The sequence below is a fragment of the Photinus pyralis genome, unplaced genomic scaffold (assembly GCF_008802855.1).
Source record: "Photinus pyralis isolate 1611_PpyrPB1 unplaced genomic scaffold, Ppyr1.3 Ppyr1.4_LG10, whole genome shotgun sequence".
NCBI lineage: Eukaryota > Metazoa > Arthropoda > Insecta > Coleoptera > Lampyridae > Photinus > Photinus pyralis.
Window position 1 is genome coordinate 12067462 of NW_022170250.1, and position 16766 is coordinate 12084227.

Genomic DNA, 16766 nt, shown 5'->3' on the forward strand with positions numbered 1-16766 from the left:
ATCAGGAGCACAGAAGTGCCCTCTTTCAGAGAAGCTGGAAAGTGTTGCAGGCTGATTTTGAAGTACGTTCTCGCGATGCATTTGCCCTTAAAATACACAATTGTATCAAGAGCGCAGAATAGAATCCTTCAAGTTTGTAACCTATTGGTCTCTTTAGCAAGAGAAAGACGCGTTGATTAGAAACCGGCGCACCCGCATCATGTGGTTTATAGAGCTCAGAATCTTCTATGAGGCTGTACATATCGGGAGCACAGAAGTGCAACCCTTTATTTTTAATATAGTTCTTCAAAATCTGGTGTATTCAGTAGCCTCTACAGATCGTGACGACACGAAGCGGAGTGATTTGAATGTAAATAAGAGATTCTTTGTTACACAGATCGTTCGACGTACAGAAAAAAAAGGTTCGAAACCTCTAGACTCCCCCCCTTCTTACCCTTCGATAGATCTAAGCATGCATTTCGAAAATATAATTACAAAGTAGGCGGAAACGTGCACGAAACGATTACGGTATACTCGTTTCTGTTAAGGTTGTTATTATGTGGTGGCAACCCTGCGAGCATTGAGCACATCCCGCCGCGCTACCGTAAAACCTCACTCGCTCACGAAGAGGATACGAAATTACACTTAACTTCACCTGAATATGATTAATCTCCCTCTTTATTAAATCAGCTCGTCCGTGGTAAATTTGATCGAAAAATTCTTGCGCGACGGCGGCGGCGCCCCTAACCTTGAGCAGTAAATTTCGCGTTGGGGTTGGCGGTTAATGTTACAGAAAAGAATGTAAGACGCGCGAACCCCCTTCGAAAATGTTATCGGGCTGGTGCGATCGGCACGCAGAAAATGAAATGACGTATAAAGAGTGTGTGCATGTCAGGGATATCTGCTCGGGACAGCATCCGCAAGTCTATCCAAGTGTGCGTGGAGGGTGGTAAATTTATATAGGGGGGTGAGGTGAAGCTGTTTGATTACGATAACGACGCACCCTCCGCGACCGAAAAACAATGCACTCACTCGCTTATGATAAATAAGTGGAGGAAAAAATCGCCTGGAGATCGCAGGTGGAGGACGATAGATCATTAATGAGGCTATTTAAATGCATAACACGAGGGTTGCGTCCGATCGTGGCCGAGCGATCCCGAGGGAGAGTGATCGCAACCCCTAGTGTCAGAAGCAGGATTTGATGACGGTGTTTTACTATCCCTCGTTCGGTTGTTTTCATGAAGCTGCCGCTGCTACTATAAGGCGACCTGACTCGCCTCGAAAGCCCCCGTAATGAAACGGGTGGTTTTTGTTGGAAAAGGTTATGGACTTCTTGCAGCGGCGGCCCGCTCCCTTCAACAATTGCGGCATAAATCAAATCGGCATTACAACACTATCAACATTAGCAATCGGCCGTTAACGCTGCAGATGGTATCGCTTGTACAGAAGTCCGCGAGGGCCAATCATCCCCCAGAGACGTCGCTCACGATAACAGATGCGCCACCCATCGAACCGGTTGTAAATTTTTCTACGGCGAGGAAAATTCAAAAATTTTAACCGCTCCCCCGGGATATACGCGCATAATTATTTATACATAAATTACCACGGAACCATCAGGATAATTAAGTGTAAATTTATGTGCTGATTAAACGCGTCCGTTCAAATAAAATAGTTCCCAACGATTTAATGAGATTAATTAATCATTCGGCGTTTCTTGGGCCCATTGTTGTCCAACATACGAAAACATTTATTTAATTAACTCGCAATTACGCACGCATCGTAATTGGAATAATTACGAGTGCGCCGGCGAGGCGAGAATCGGCGATGAAGTCGCAATTAATTAAGAAATTCGAACGCACCTGTTGCCCTGATTGCCGGATCGTCCTTTCTTCTTCAGTAACGGTCGAAACTGTCGAATATGCAGCTGAATTTAATTAAAACTTTGATTAAATAACTTCCCTGAATCGACCCCGAATTTTTTGGGATTCGATTCAGTTTCATGCACCACTACGCTCCTGATACATTGGCAATCTTATTAAAAAACACCTTCTTTAGCTTTACTATCAGAAGAACATACAAGAAGAAGAATCGATTCAGCTTCCTGCACCTGTGTGCTCCTGATAAACGGAAAAGTGTTATAGTAGAGAAGAAACAGGTACCTTTTGTTCAAACACGCGTTTTAGTTTCAGGAGAAGCTACCAGGAGAAGAAGCGATTCAGCTTCTTGCATCTCCGCGCTCCTGACACACTTAAAAGTGTTACAAGAAGGAAGAAACAAGAACCTTATCTTCAAAAACTCGCTTTGGTATTAGGAGAACCTATAAGAAAAAGAATCGATTGAGTTTCTTGCACCTCTGCCCTCCTGATACACTAAAAGGTATTATGGGAAGGAAGAAACACAAACTCTATTTTCAAAGACTCGCTTTAGTATCAGAAAACTCTACAAGAAAAAGAATCGATTCAGCTTCTTGTATTTCTGTACTCCTGATACACTTAACTTGACTAAGTGTCACAAAAGAGAATAAACACTTACCCTATCTTCAAAGTCTCGCTTTAGTAGCAGGGGAATCTACAAGAAGGAAAATCAACACAGCTTCTTGCACCTCTGCGCTCCTGATACACTCAAAAGTGTTACGCGAAAGAAGAAACACAAAACTTATCTTCAAAAACTCGCTTTAGTATCAGGAGAACCTAAAAGAAAAAGAATGGATTCAGTTTCTTGCACCTCTGCGCTTCTGATACACTGAAGAAAAAAGATACGCAAACTCTATTTTCAAAGACTCGCTTTGGTATCAGAAGACTCTACAAGAAGAAGAACCGATTCAGCTTCTTGTATTTCTGTACTCCTGATACACTTAAAAGTGTCATAGGAAAAAAGAAACACGTAACTTCTGTTCAAAGACGGCTTTAGTATCAGGAAAATCTACAACAAGAAGAATTGATTTAGGTTCTTGCACCTCTTCGCTCCTGATACACTTAAAAGTGTTACAAAAGAGAAGAAACCCTCACCCTATCTACAAAGTCTCGCTTAAGTAACAAGGGAATCTACAAGAAGCAGAATCAATTCGGTTTCTTGCACCTCTACGCTCCTGACACATTAAAAAGTGTTACACAATCGAAAAAACACTAACCCTATCTTCAAAGACTCGCTTTAGTATCAGGAGAATCTACCAGAAGAAAATCGGTACAGCTTCTTGCACCTCTGCGCTCCCAATGGACTGAAAGTGTTAGAAAAAAGAAGAAACACGAACCTTCTCCTCAAAGACTCGCTGTAGTATCAGGAGAGTATACGAGAAGGAGAATCAACTCCGCTTCTTTCACCTCTGCGCTCCTGATGCACTCAAAAGAAAGAAGAAATTCGAACCTTTTATTCAAAGAATCGCTTTAGTATCAGGAAAATCTACTAGAAGAAAAATCGACTAAGCTTCTTGGACCTCTGCAATCCTAACACTAGTGTTACAGGAAAGGAGAAACACGAACCGTATTTACAAAGACTCGCTTTAGTATCAAGAAAACCTACAAGAAGAAGAATCGACTCGGCTTCTTGCACCTGTCTCTCCTGACACATTTAAGAAAGAAGAAACATATACCTTCATTTGAAAGACTTTAGTATCAGACATAGACATAGATACAGTCACAGATATAGTCACATATGCAGTCACAGTCACAGATACAGACATAGATACCGTCATAGATATAATCACATATGTAGTCACAGATTCAGTCATAGACACAGTCACAGATTCAGTCATAGATACAGTCACAGATACAGACATAGATACAGTCACAGATATAATCACATATGCAGTCACAGATTCAGTCATAGATACAGTCACAGATTCCGTCATAGATACAGTCACAGATATAATCAAATATGCAGTCACAGATTCAGTCATAGATACAGTCACAGATTCAGTCATAGATACAGTCACAGATACAGACATAGATACAGTCACAGATATAATCACATATGCAGTCACAGATTCAGTCATAGATACAGTCACAGATTCAGTCATAGATACAGACATAGATACAGTCACAGATATAATCACATATGCAGTCACAGATTCAGTCATAGATACAGTCACAAATACAGACATAGATACAGTCACAGATATAATCACATATGCAGCCACAGATTCAGTCATAGATGCAGTCACAGATTCAGTCATAGATACAGTCACAAATACAGACATAGATACAGTCACAGATATAATCAAATATGCAGTCACAGATTCAGTCATAGATACAGTCACAGATATAATCACATATGCAGTCACAGATTCAGTCATAGATACAGTCACAGATTCAGTCATAGATACAGACATAGATACAGTCACAGATATAATCACATATGCAGTCACAGATTCAGTCATAGATACAGTCACAAATACAGACATAGATACAGTCACAGATATAATCACATATGCAGTCACAGATACAGATATAGATACAGACACAGATACTATACAGTCACAGATATAATCAAATATGCAGTCACAGATTCAGTCATAGATACAGTCACAGATTCAGTCATAAATACAGACATAGATACAGTCACAGATATAATCACATATGCAGTCACAGATTCAGTCATAGATACAGTCACAAATACAGACATAGATACAGTCACAGATATAATCAAATATGCAGTCACAGATTCAGTCATAGATACAGTCACAGATACAGACATAGATACAGTCACAGATATAATCACATATGCAGTCACAGATTCAGTCATAGATACAGTCACAAATACAGACATAGATACAGTCACAGATTCAGTCACAGATATAATCACATATGCAGTCACAGATTCAGTCATAGATACAGTCACAAATACAGACATAGATACAGTCACAGATATAATCACATATGCAGTCACAGATTCAGTCATAGATACAGTCACAGATTCAGTCATAGATACAGACATAGATACAGTCACAGATATAATCACATATGCAGTCACAGATTCAGACATAGATACAGGCACAGATACAGACAGATACAGTCACAGATATAATCACATATTATGCAGTCACAGATTCAGTCATAGATACAGTCACAGATTCAGTCATAGATGCAGTCACAGATACAGACATAGATACAGTCACAGATATAGTCACATATGCAGTCACAGAATCACTGAGAAAATGAAAGAAATGTGACAGAAACTGTCACAGGTAAATTTACTGATAATGACATTTATAAATTAGTGGCATATATAAGTACATCAAAAGTTGGTACAGCCTTCGATCGTTCGAGACATTTTCACGCTTGAAAAAAAGCTCCTTCGCCTTATTCGGATTAATTCTTTTGGCAAACCGTGTAATGTATGGGTGGATATGAGAATACACAAAGCAACTCGTGTGTCTGAGATTAGGAAAACAATGAGCGTATCTTGATCGTGCGAGCCTTGTACGTTACATGTAGGGAGTCGATAAGGGCAGGGACGGGCTTAGGGCGCGTTGCGTTCACCTGTCGCCGCAGGTAAAAACGTGGTGGAAGGGCGCGCGAGCTGGCGGTTTTTAGCGTGCGGTTCGCACGTAGACGACCGGCGCTAAGGGGATGAGATCGTGTAATTTTTAAGGGCGTCGCGAGGAGATTTCGTCCGTTTCGGTCCTGGCGTATGTGTGGAGTGTCACGGACAGATAGTGCAGTGAGACACACGCGGCCCGTCGAGATTAGTCGAGTTAGTTCCGTCAGTTGTACGGAGGCGGCAAAACCACCCTCAGCACGTGCATGGTTTGGGGTACGCGTGCGATATCAGTGTGTATGCCATATTATAAAATTAAAATGTACATCTGAAAGCGCGGCGAAAGGTTTTCGTGCCGTTCGCCATGCGTGCCTACTGCATTAAACTAATCCCAATCATAATAATAACAAATCGCGTGTCTTGGAGAGCATCCAGAAATTGGAAAAAAAAAGGGAACGAGGAAGTCGTAATCGGGACACGACTTCTTCGCTCTTGCAGGTCAAATAAGACCGTGGCAATATTACCAAAAATTAACTGTAGCAATGAAACGGTTAAATAACGCGCATCAAAAAGAGGAAAGATTTATTTCTTGACCTTGACAGTCACGGGCACGCAGGGATGCACAAGTGCTTCAGAAAGCATAGCAGAAGGTAACTGCGTTTCGTTTTAGTCTAAGTTGACTTCGCAGAAAATTGAGAAAACACAAATAACGCATTTTGTAAAAAAAATGTTTCATACCTAAGATTCGAAACAGAGTCCCCTGGATGCAAGCCGGGTCTCCTTGCCACTAGACTATCGTAGCATACATTATAGTCTTCGTCACTGAAATAAGATCATTTCAACATTTTGAGGTGAAGAGGCATCTAAAAGGCGCAGGTCCAACGCCAGAGTAGTTACTCTATGTATGGTGCTCGTCCCCGGTGCTACTGTCTTCCAGAAAATGTTCACCCCTAATGACTCTTCGAATAGTTTCCTAACGAGCATCCGTACCCCACAGTCTTCTGGCGTTGCATTCAATATCCCTTCCATTTTGTGGAGATGGTGCAACCGGGGGCCTGGGGATACTGAATATCCCCCCCCCCCTCCCGAAAAAAGAAAGGCTTTGCATCCATCATAGACTCTTGACCACTGGAGAGTACGGCGGTGACATGGTCTCCCATCAAATGTGCACCCCTAACGACTCTTGTCATTGCTTCACCGAATCTTCCTTTCCTAGGAAGCATCCCTACTCCACGCACTTCTGGAGTTACGTTTGATTGCCTCCTCTTAAAAATTCGAGTGTAAGTGCTAAAAGCATTACATTTTTTGGGGGAAAATGTATAACCGGGGGGTCTGGAATACCCCCCAGGAAAAAGAAAGGTTAATTCTCGACTCATGTTCTAGTTCTTCACCGAATCTTCCTTTCCTAGGGAGCATCCCTACTCCAAACTCTTCTAGAGCCACGTTCGATTACCCCCTCTTAAAAATTCGAGTGTACGTGCTAAAAGCATTAAATTTTTTGGGGGGAAATGTATAACCGGGGGGTCTGGGGGGTATGGAATACCCCCCAGGAACAAGAAAGGTTAATTCTCGACTCTTGTTCTAGTTCTTCACCGAATCTTCCTTTCCTAGGAAGCATCCCTACTCCACGCACTTCTGGAGTTACGTTTGATTGCCTCCTCTTAAAAATTCGAGTGTACGTGCTAAAAGCATTAAATTTTTTGGGGGAAAATGTATAACCGGGGGGTCTGGAATACCCCCCAGGCAAAAGAAAGGTTAATTCTCGACTCTTGTTCTAGTTCTTCACCGAATCTTCCTTTCTTAGGAAGCATCCCTACTCCAAACTCTTCTGGAGCCACGTTCGATTGCCCCCTCTTAAAAATTCGAGTGTACGTGCTAAAAGAATTAAATTTTTTGGGGGAGAATGTACAACCGGGAGGTCTGGGGGGTATGAATACCCCCCAGAACAAGAAAGTTAAGTTCTCGACTCTTGTTCAGGTTCTTCACCGAATCTTCCTTTCCTAGGAAGCATCCTACTCCACGCACTCTGGAGTACGTTTGATTGCCCCCGTTAAAAATTACGAGTTAAGTACTAAAGCATTAAATTTTGGGGGAAATGATACCGGGGGCGTCTGGAATACCCCCCAGGAAAAAGGAAGGTTAATTCTAGACTCTTGTTCTAGTATCTTCACGAAACTTCCTTTCTTAGGAAGCATCCCTACTCCACGCACTTCTGATGTTTACGTTCGATTTGCCCCCGCTTAAAAATTTCGAGTGTAAGTACTAAAAAGCATTAAATTTTTTGGGGGGAAATGTATAACCGGCGGGGTCCTTGGGGACGTATGGAATACCCCAGGAACAAGAAAGTTTAATTCTCGACTCTTGTTCTAGTTCTTCACCGAATCTTCCTTTCCTAGGAAGCATCCCTACTCCACGCACTTCTGGAGTTACGTTTGATTGCCTCCTCTTAAAAATTCGAGTGTACGTGCTAAAAGCATTAAATTTTTTGGGGGAAAATGTATAACCGGGGGGTCTGGAATACATGTACAACCGTAACGCCTGGAGGGTCTAGGGGTATGGAATTCCTCCCAGGAAAATGACTGCTTTTTTACGGTGCTACGTTCTCTCTAAAAACATCCACCCCTAAATATCCCCTGATACTTTTTCATAGGTGTATCGAATGTTCCATTCATATGGAGCATCCCTACTCCACAGACTTCTGGGGCCTTTTTATAGATTCTCCATATACTCTCCACAAACAATTTATATACTCTCCGTAGACTTAATAAAAGTTTCGAAGTATTCGTAGACGCTGTAGACCCTTACTTTGTAAATTTACTCGTAAGCCCTCCCTACATAGACTCTAAATAGAATTTATATTCCTTAGAGACCCTTCATCGATTCCTCTAAAATTCCAATGGACTAGACTTTCAATAGAATCTCCATAAACTTTTTAGACTCTCCTTAGACTCCCTGTAGACTCTTGTATAGGCTTTTCACACACTTTCTATAGACTCCCTGTATATTTGGTAAAGACGTCTGTAGACTCTCTGCACACGTACCTTACAGACCCTCTCTCCACAGACTCTATAAACTTTCGATAGAATGCCCATATACTCTCCATAAACTCTTCGTGGGCGCTATGTAGACTCTTAATAGACTCTCGACATACCCTCTATAGACTCTGTATACCCTTTCCTTGTAATCTCAATAAACTTTCCTTATACTCCTTGTAATTTTCCATGGACCGGATTTCCATAAGCTCTCTATAGACTCCATATAATACTCTTCATAAAGTGTTTATAGACTCTCCTGTAGGATGCTCCATGGATTCTCTAACAGAACCTGTGAAAGACGTGAGTGCTTCTTTAGTGTTGCCAGTTGCTTGTTAGTGCCTCATAAACCAAAATTAGTGCTTAAAGTACAGTAACTACTTGCAATTGCAATTAAGGCACTAACGATACAGCGTAGTCCGTAGTTTTTGGGTCATTTGCAACCCTGAAACTGTTGCATTATCAAAGTTTGACAAAAGCAACTGACGATTGCAGATTAGGGTTGAAATTCCCACAATAGCCGGACCTTAGAGAAAAATCTCACACCCCGGATTAATTTTACCCGGCGAGACGGACGAGAAAAAAAAAGGGCAACGAAAACCTTAAAATGTATCCATTTCATGGCTACCTAACTTCTTTATTTTTCGCACAATAGCCCGGCCACATATAATAATCGCATAGAGGGCGCTTTGATGCTCGGATTATCCAACGGAGACCACAACAAAGACAGGTGGTTACCTACGCGAAACGTAGGTATGGGGTGGAATAGACACCGTCACGATGGGATATACGGGCTTTGAATAGAAATTCGTCCAACTGGCAGAATTCGTTTGACACCTCGCAAAATACGTTAACGGACCACACAGAGATATCATTCCCATTTTTTCTCGTCTTCCGTCGTTTTGTTTAATCTAATATCGCATTACAAACACGTGCCAAACTCACACTACAAATGATAATGGCGGTCGTAAACCCACCACGCGGTCGTCATAAAAAACCATCACGTTTCTTTACTGATAAAGCGCCGCTTCATCCCCCGTACAATTGATACAAGGGATGCTTACGTACTCGACCTCATAAATCAAAAGACGACGCCGCGCTCGCTCGAGTGGCCGAAGCGCGATCTCCCAAAACCTGAGACACGTGCACGCGATGACGTCACAATCGAGGTGACATTATCGAATCGAAAGAAGCCCGGCAAATATTTGTGAAATTGCTCGAGGGCGACGAAACCTTATATTTATTTTTACAATTTCGACTCCGCTGCTTTTGTTGTTTACCGAAAGAGAGAAAACGTTCGCCTCTAATCGTTTCGCGCGCGCATCGAATTAAACATTCGAAATAGGGGGGTAGTTCGTGGGGTGAGATTACATTGAATTGAGCCGGTATCGGGTCCCCAGGCGCCTCTTCGCCTACTGCTCCTGTTACGAGTGCCTGCGACGCCCAGATTGTGTACACTGATGTTTCAACACACACACACACACACATAACAGAGAACTGAGAAGTCCTCCCCAAGGAACAACATTAAAATCGTCCTTGTTTTGTACAATGATGAACACGTGTTAGGGGTTAAATTCATTTCGCGACGATTGCAATTACGTCGTTAGGTTTTTGTGTTTAAGGGATGGTGGTGGAGAAATTCGTAAAAAGGTTTCGTTTTTAATTGATCCATTTAGAGCTGGCGAAGCACGAAATAAGGCACAAATTCGACACTAAACATCTGAGCTGGAAAACGTGTTCGATCTGCAGATTTAAGCAGCACTACAATTCGAAAACGTTTTCTTACGATCTCAGCATCTTAAGGCCCAAAACGGCACAAACTTTCTTTTGATAGCAGATTGTTTAATGCCCCCCAGACCCCCCGGTGCTCCATTCCCTCTCAAAACGATTATCCCTAAGGACTTCCATGATCTGGTGTTACGTTCGACGATCCTTTTCTAAAAAGTATGATACAAGTGCCAAAGGACTGAATATTTCGGGGAAGAATGGGGAACCGGGGGGTCTGGGAGGTATGGAGTACCTCCCAGAAAAAAGAGAGATGCGATGTTCCTTTTCCTCGAACTATCATAAGACTTTAGTGCGCTAGTAGAAGCTGTCTCTTGGGGGGTAGGTGCTCCATTCCCTCTCAAAACGATTATCCCTAAGGACTTCCATGAGCTGGTGGTACGTTCGACGATCCTTTAAAAAAAAGTATGATACAAGTGTCAAAAGCACTAAATATTTCGGGGAAGAATGGAGAACCGGGGGGTTTGGGGGTAGGAGTACCTCCCATAAAAGAGAAAGATTCGATGTTCCTTTTCCTCGAACTATCATAAGACCTTCGTGCGCTAGTAGAAGTCGCTGGGGGGTATTCCATACCCCCCAGAGCTCCATTCCCTCTCAAAACGATTATCCCTAAGGACTTCCATGAGCTGGTGGTACGTTCGACGATCCTTTAAAAAAAAGTATGATACAAGTGTCAAAAGCACTAAATATTTCGGGGAAGAATGGGGAACCGGGGGGTCTGGGGGAGTATGGAGTACCCTCCAGAAAAGAGAAAGCTTCGATGTTCCTTTTCCTCGAACTATCATAAGACCTTCGTGCGCTAGTAGAAGCTGTCTCTGGGGGGTATTCCATACCCCCCAGACCCCCCGGTGCTCCATTCCCTCTCAAAACGATTATCCCTAAGGACTCCCATGAGCTGGTGGTACGTTCGACGATCCTTTTCTAAAAAGTATGATACAAGTGCCAAAGGACTAAATATTTCGGGGAAGAATGGAGAACCGGGGGGTCTGGGGGGTAGAAGTACCTCCCAGAAAAGAGAAAGATTCGATGTTCCTTTTCCTAAAACTATCATAAGACTTTCGTGCGCTAGTAGATGTCGCTGGGAGGTATTCTATACGAGCTCCATTCCTTCTCAAAACGATTATCCCTAAGGACTTCCATGAGCTGGTGGTACGTTCGACGATCCTTTAAAAAAAAGTATGATTGGGTAGTCCTACAATTCAATGGAGAGAGATTATGGGAAGCCTATGAAAAATCTTTACAACGCATATGGAGATTCTATGCAGGCTATAGAGTTCATCGAATGTCTACAGAGAATCTACAGGGAGGCTCAGGAAAGTCTATTGAGATTCTATGGAGGATCTATGTAGATACTATGGGGAGATTATGTAGAGTGTATAGAAATTATGGAGGGCATATAGAACCCGTGTAGAGTGCACAAAAAAACTTATGAATGATATAGAGGTTCTATGGAGAGTCTACTGTAGATCTATAAAGTGTACTGAGATCCATGGAAAGTCTATGGAGTCAAACGAGAGTTATACACATGGAGATTTTATAGACTATACAGATTTAATGAGTGTCTATAAATACGTTATAAAAAGTCTATATAGATACTCATGGAGGGTCCAGAGAGAGTCTAAGAAGGGTCTATAGAAATTCTATGGGGGTTATATAGAGTCTATAGAGAATGTATGAAAGGCCCATGGAGAGTAGAAACGATGGGGAGCCTATTATTAGTGTATAGGACGTCTATGGAGAATCTATACAGATTCTTGTGATTCTAAAAAGGATAAGTTGGCTGTGGGTGAAAGTCTAGAGAGGAGTTAAGAGAGACGGGGAGTATACAGGGAGTAATTCATGACGAAACTACACAATTTATGAAGAGTCTATAAAGTATAAAGAAAGTATATAAAAAAAAGAGTTCAGAGCGAATCTATAGATAATCTGTAGAGTGTACAGTGGGTTTCTAGAAACTCTGTAGAGTCTAAACTCTAAAGGTTCTAGAAAACCTAAAGAGAGCAGAAGAAGACAGAGTCTGCAGGGAGTAGAGAGTCTGTAGGGAGTCTAGAGAGAAGGTTGAAAGAGTCTAGAAACCCTAGTGAGTCTGAATAGTTTTGGTGAGTCTAAGGAAGGAGTTTGGAAAGAGTAGATACGCCTTTAGAGAGTATGCAGAGGGTGTGGAGCGGCTATAGATAGTCAATGGTGTTTCTAGTGTTGGGTTTAAGGTTTCTAAAGTGCTGGAACGTAATTTAGATTTTAAGTTTTCCATAAAGTGACCTTGATATTCAACTTTGAGGAAGCTAGAGATGGAATTATCCAATCCACGCGCCTAAGCTTAAAGTTAATTGACCAACTGGACCTACCCCTTCAAGGAATTGGCGTGATGGGCGCCTTACGCACGTAATTACCTCGTCCTCGTCGCTTTTCGTTAACAATTCATGGGACCCAATTCGAAACGTAACAAAAACACGATAATGCGTAACCGAACAAACTCGTTTCCGGTATTGTACAACGGGCACGAGCTGTCAGTTCCGGTTGGCGTGACGCACGTTGGTCCTTCACTCAAATTTTTTGACAACCCGCAATTAGCCGAACGCAAACCGCGATTGTATTTTTTTTCCGCACGCCCGCCGCGGAGAGAAAGACAAAAAAGGGGGGGCCCCCGCTGCGAAGCTAAAAACCAAAACAGGTGTGTCCCTAAAGACCCATTGTCTACGAATTTACGATTTCATATTGCGATTGCATCGCGATTGAAGAGATTTATGGTAATTCTGGAGGTGTGCGATTGAGATAGCTGACACGGTAGTCCGGATGGCGCGTGGGAAAAACTCGACCGCACAATTTCAGGGCTTAAGACGTCGCGTCTCGAGAACGAATCGGACACAATGGACGCTGCAAGTTGTAAAAGTGACCACGAAGTATTTGTTGATAAATACGTAATTGCTTGAGACCTAGAAGTGACGTTGCTCCCTTATTGGGGCGGTTACATTACATTCGACTAATGCTGGAAAATGGTTTAATTTCTTCTGTGCTCCTGATACAATTTCAGATTCTGGTACCAGGATAACATGACTCTCGTCACAGATGCTGTAGAGAGCATTCACAAGAAGTAATGAAGACGGTTGCACAAGAGTAATCGAAATGTCAACCACTTTCTCTCCTGATACAATCAAAAAGTTACACCATAAAAAACGCTACTAATCTCCCATATCCTACACCTACGCCCCTGATGAGTTATGTTTTCAGGAAGCGCCAGAACCTAAACATCAGGAGTATAGAAGGTATCAAATTGATATCAAAGAACTTCGGTATTAATGATCAGTCGTCTACGCTCCTGATCTAAGAAGATACTGTTAACCAACAAAAAGGACCGCACTCAGAAAAGCTGCTGAAAGTAGGGGTATGCCAAGCGCTCTCTTCATGTTGTCCTGATATGAGAGGTTTGCAACTAATCATTCGTATTAGGAGCAAAGAAAAAGCAGCTTCGTCAAACTTACATAACTGCTTTCATAATAGCGAGGAATGTAATTGAATGGAAGATGGAATGGAACTGAAACCAAGAGGGAATTATACAGGGTGGAAATCTAGTCAGGATCTTCAAAAGTATCGTTTTCTAACGAAGCATTTTATGGTATCCAAAATGATCAACAATTAATTAGCGGCATATTACACAAACTTTAAAATTTTGATCAGTGGCGTACGTTTTCGGAGTCAAGAGGGGCATTTTATAATAGCTACCACTATATTTTATTAAATATTTGAAAAGTGCACATTTTTTATGCTGTTATACCCATAAGAGTGCCCCCTTTAAGAATATGTAATAAAAACCTGTAGTAGCCATTAAAAAAATATGCCCCCCCCCCTCCCACCGAAATATCTAGCGATTCCCTTAGAAACCGAGAGTATGACATAGACGATTTAGAACGGGTGGTTTTGCTGGACCGAGATTTACAGTATGACAGTGACCTTTAGACGATTTCTCTTTAAATCTGTTGCTGGGAATTCAGCAAAACTTGAAAAATCCATAGGTCTAGAATGGGTGATGCTGCTGGATGGAAATTTCTAGCAGGACAGTGACCTTTGGACGATCTCTTCTCCAATCTGCTGCTGAAAATGGAGCAAAACCTGAAAAATAAAGAGATCTTGAATGGATGATGCTGCTGGATGGAAATTTCTAGCAGGACAGTGACCTTTGGACGATCTCTTCTCCAATCTGTCGCTGAAAATGGAGCAAAACCTGAAAGAGATGAAGAGATCTGGAGAAACGGACAGTGACCTTTGGACGTCTCCTCCGAAATGATGCTGCTGGATGGTAGGACAGTGACCTTTGGACGATCTCTTCTCCAATCTGCTGCTGAAAATGGAGCAAAACCTGAAAATAAAGAGATCTAGAACGGATGATGCTGCTGGATGGAAATTTCTAGCAGGACAGTGACCTATCTAGCGATTCCTTGAAAGATTCATAGATTTAGAACGGGTGGTTTTGCTGGACCGAGATTTACAGTATGACAGTGACCTTTAGACGAAAATGGGAATTCAGCTTGAAAAATCCCTGATGCTGCTGGATGGAAATTTCTAGCAGGACAGTGACCTTTGGACGATCTCTTCTCCAATCTGCTGCTGAAAATGGAGCAAAACCTGAAAAATAAAGAGATCTTGAATGGATGATGCTGCTGGATGGAAATTTCTAGCAGGACAGTGACCTTTGGACGATCTCTTCTCCAATCTGTCGCTGAAAATGGAGCAAAACCTGAAAAATAAAGAGATCTAGAACGGACGATGTTCCTGGACCGAAATGTCCAGTAGGACAGTGACCTTTGGACGATCTCTTCTCCAATCTGCTGCTGAAAATGGAGCAAAACCTGAAAATAAAGAGATCTAGAACGGATGATGCTGCTGGATGGAAATTTCTAGCAGGACAGTGACCTTTGGACGATCTCTTCTCCAATCTGCTGCTGAAAATGGAGCAAAACCTGAAAAATAAAGAGATCTAGAACGGATGATGCTGCTGGATGGAAATTTCTAGCAGGACAGTGACCTTTGGAGATCTCTTCTCCAATCTGCTGCTGAAAATGGAGCAAAACCTGAAAAATAAAGAGATCTAGAACGGATGATGCTGCTGGATGGAAATTTCTAGCAGGACAGTGACCTTTGGACGATCTCTTCTCCAATCTGTCGCTGAAAATGGAGCAAAACCTGAAAAATAAAGAGATCTAGAACGGACGATGTTCCTGGACCGAAATGTCCAGTAGGACAGTGACCTTTGGACGATCTCTTCTCCAATCTGCTGCTGAAAATGGAGCAAAACCTGAAAAATAAAGAGATCTAGAACGGATTCCATACCTCCCACACCCCACGACCCTACGGTCTTCCTTACAAACATTTAGCCATATTCCATAGGAAAGAAAGATTCGTCTGTCCTTTTCTAAAGAGTGTGAGTGTTCTAGGGAAAGTAGTACTGAGGGGGGGGGGGGGCAGCATATGGGAATTTGATTTCTTTTTTTCAAAAACCATACATCTCGATCGGGTTATACTGCTGGGATCAAATTTGGAGTAATGTGCCCTTTCGGCGATATTCCCTCCAAGCCGTTGCTGAAAATGCAAGAAATCCTAGAAAATTTATAGATCTTCAACGGGTGATGTTATTGGGACGAAATTTAAAGTAGGATAGTGCCTTCTAGAGCGATTTCAATAGAAAGCCCTTCGAAAGCGGTACGTGGTAAACTTTCCCTTTCGCACCCTTTGCCCCAAACAAAAGACAGTGTCAAACGTGAGTGAATCAAATCGACAAGTGGCATGTTTTGAATAAAAATATCATACGCGCCCCACTCTCGCGAATTCTCTAACCCGGTCACGACGTTCCGCGTATATAATTTAGGACGTCGTGCTCTTCGGGGAGCGCGCGAAAATTAAGACGAAAATTAAGGCGAAAACGGATCGAATTCAAATCTCTCCCGGCCGTCGAATTCGCATGAATGAAAGTGGGCGGAGGACGAAGATGAAGAAGAAGTAACCCGAAGCTGGTATTGTTGATAGCTATCCCCGGTTACTACGGTAACGCAGATTAACGGGGCCCGCGCGCCCGATGTCTATTTTGTACAGGCGCCGACAAAATCCGGATCCAATCATTGTACACTCCGATCGGGAATTTTATCTCGTGAGGCTGTTTCACATATGCCTTCCGATATGGGGGACGTTAACAATTCGCCGGTGCGAGTGCGATTGTTAATCGACGGAGGAGCGTCGCGGTTAATTAGACGTCGCCTCCTCGGAGAAGACGTCGCGGTATAACGCGCTGAATGGACTGAATCGACGCGGCGCGTTCCGTATCGCGAATTGCGGCACGAATCGAAAAAAATCACCGGAAAAAGTTGGCGCTTTATTGAACGCGCCACAATGTTGTAGTGGTATGCCGTTACACCGCTAGGTGGCCACGGAGATAGAGCCGTCATTGGAAGGGAAGGGGGACTATGCATATAGATTAGCTGCTTTGCCGCGATGCTATGTTTGGGA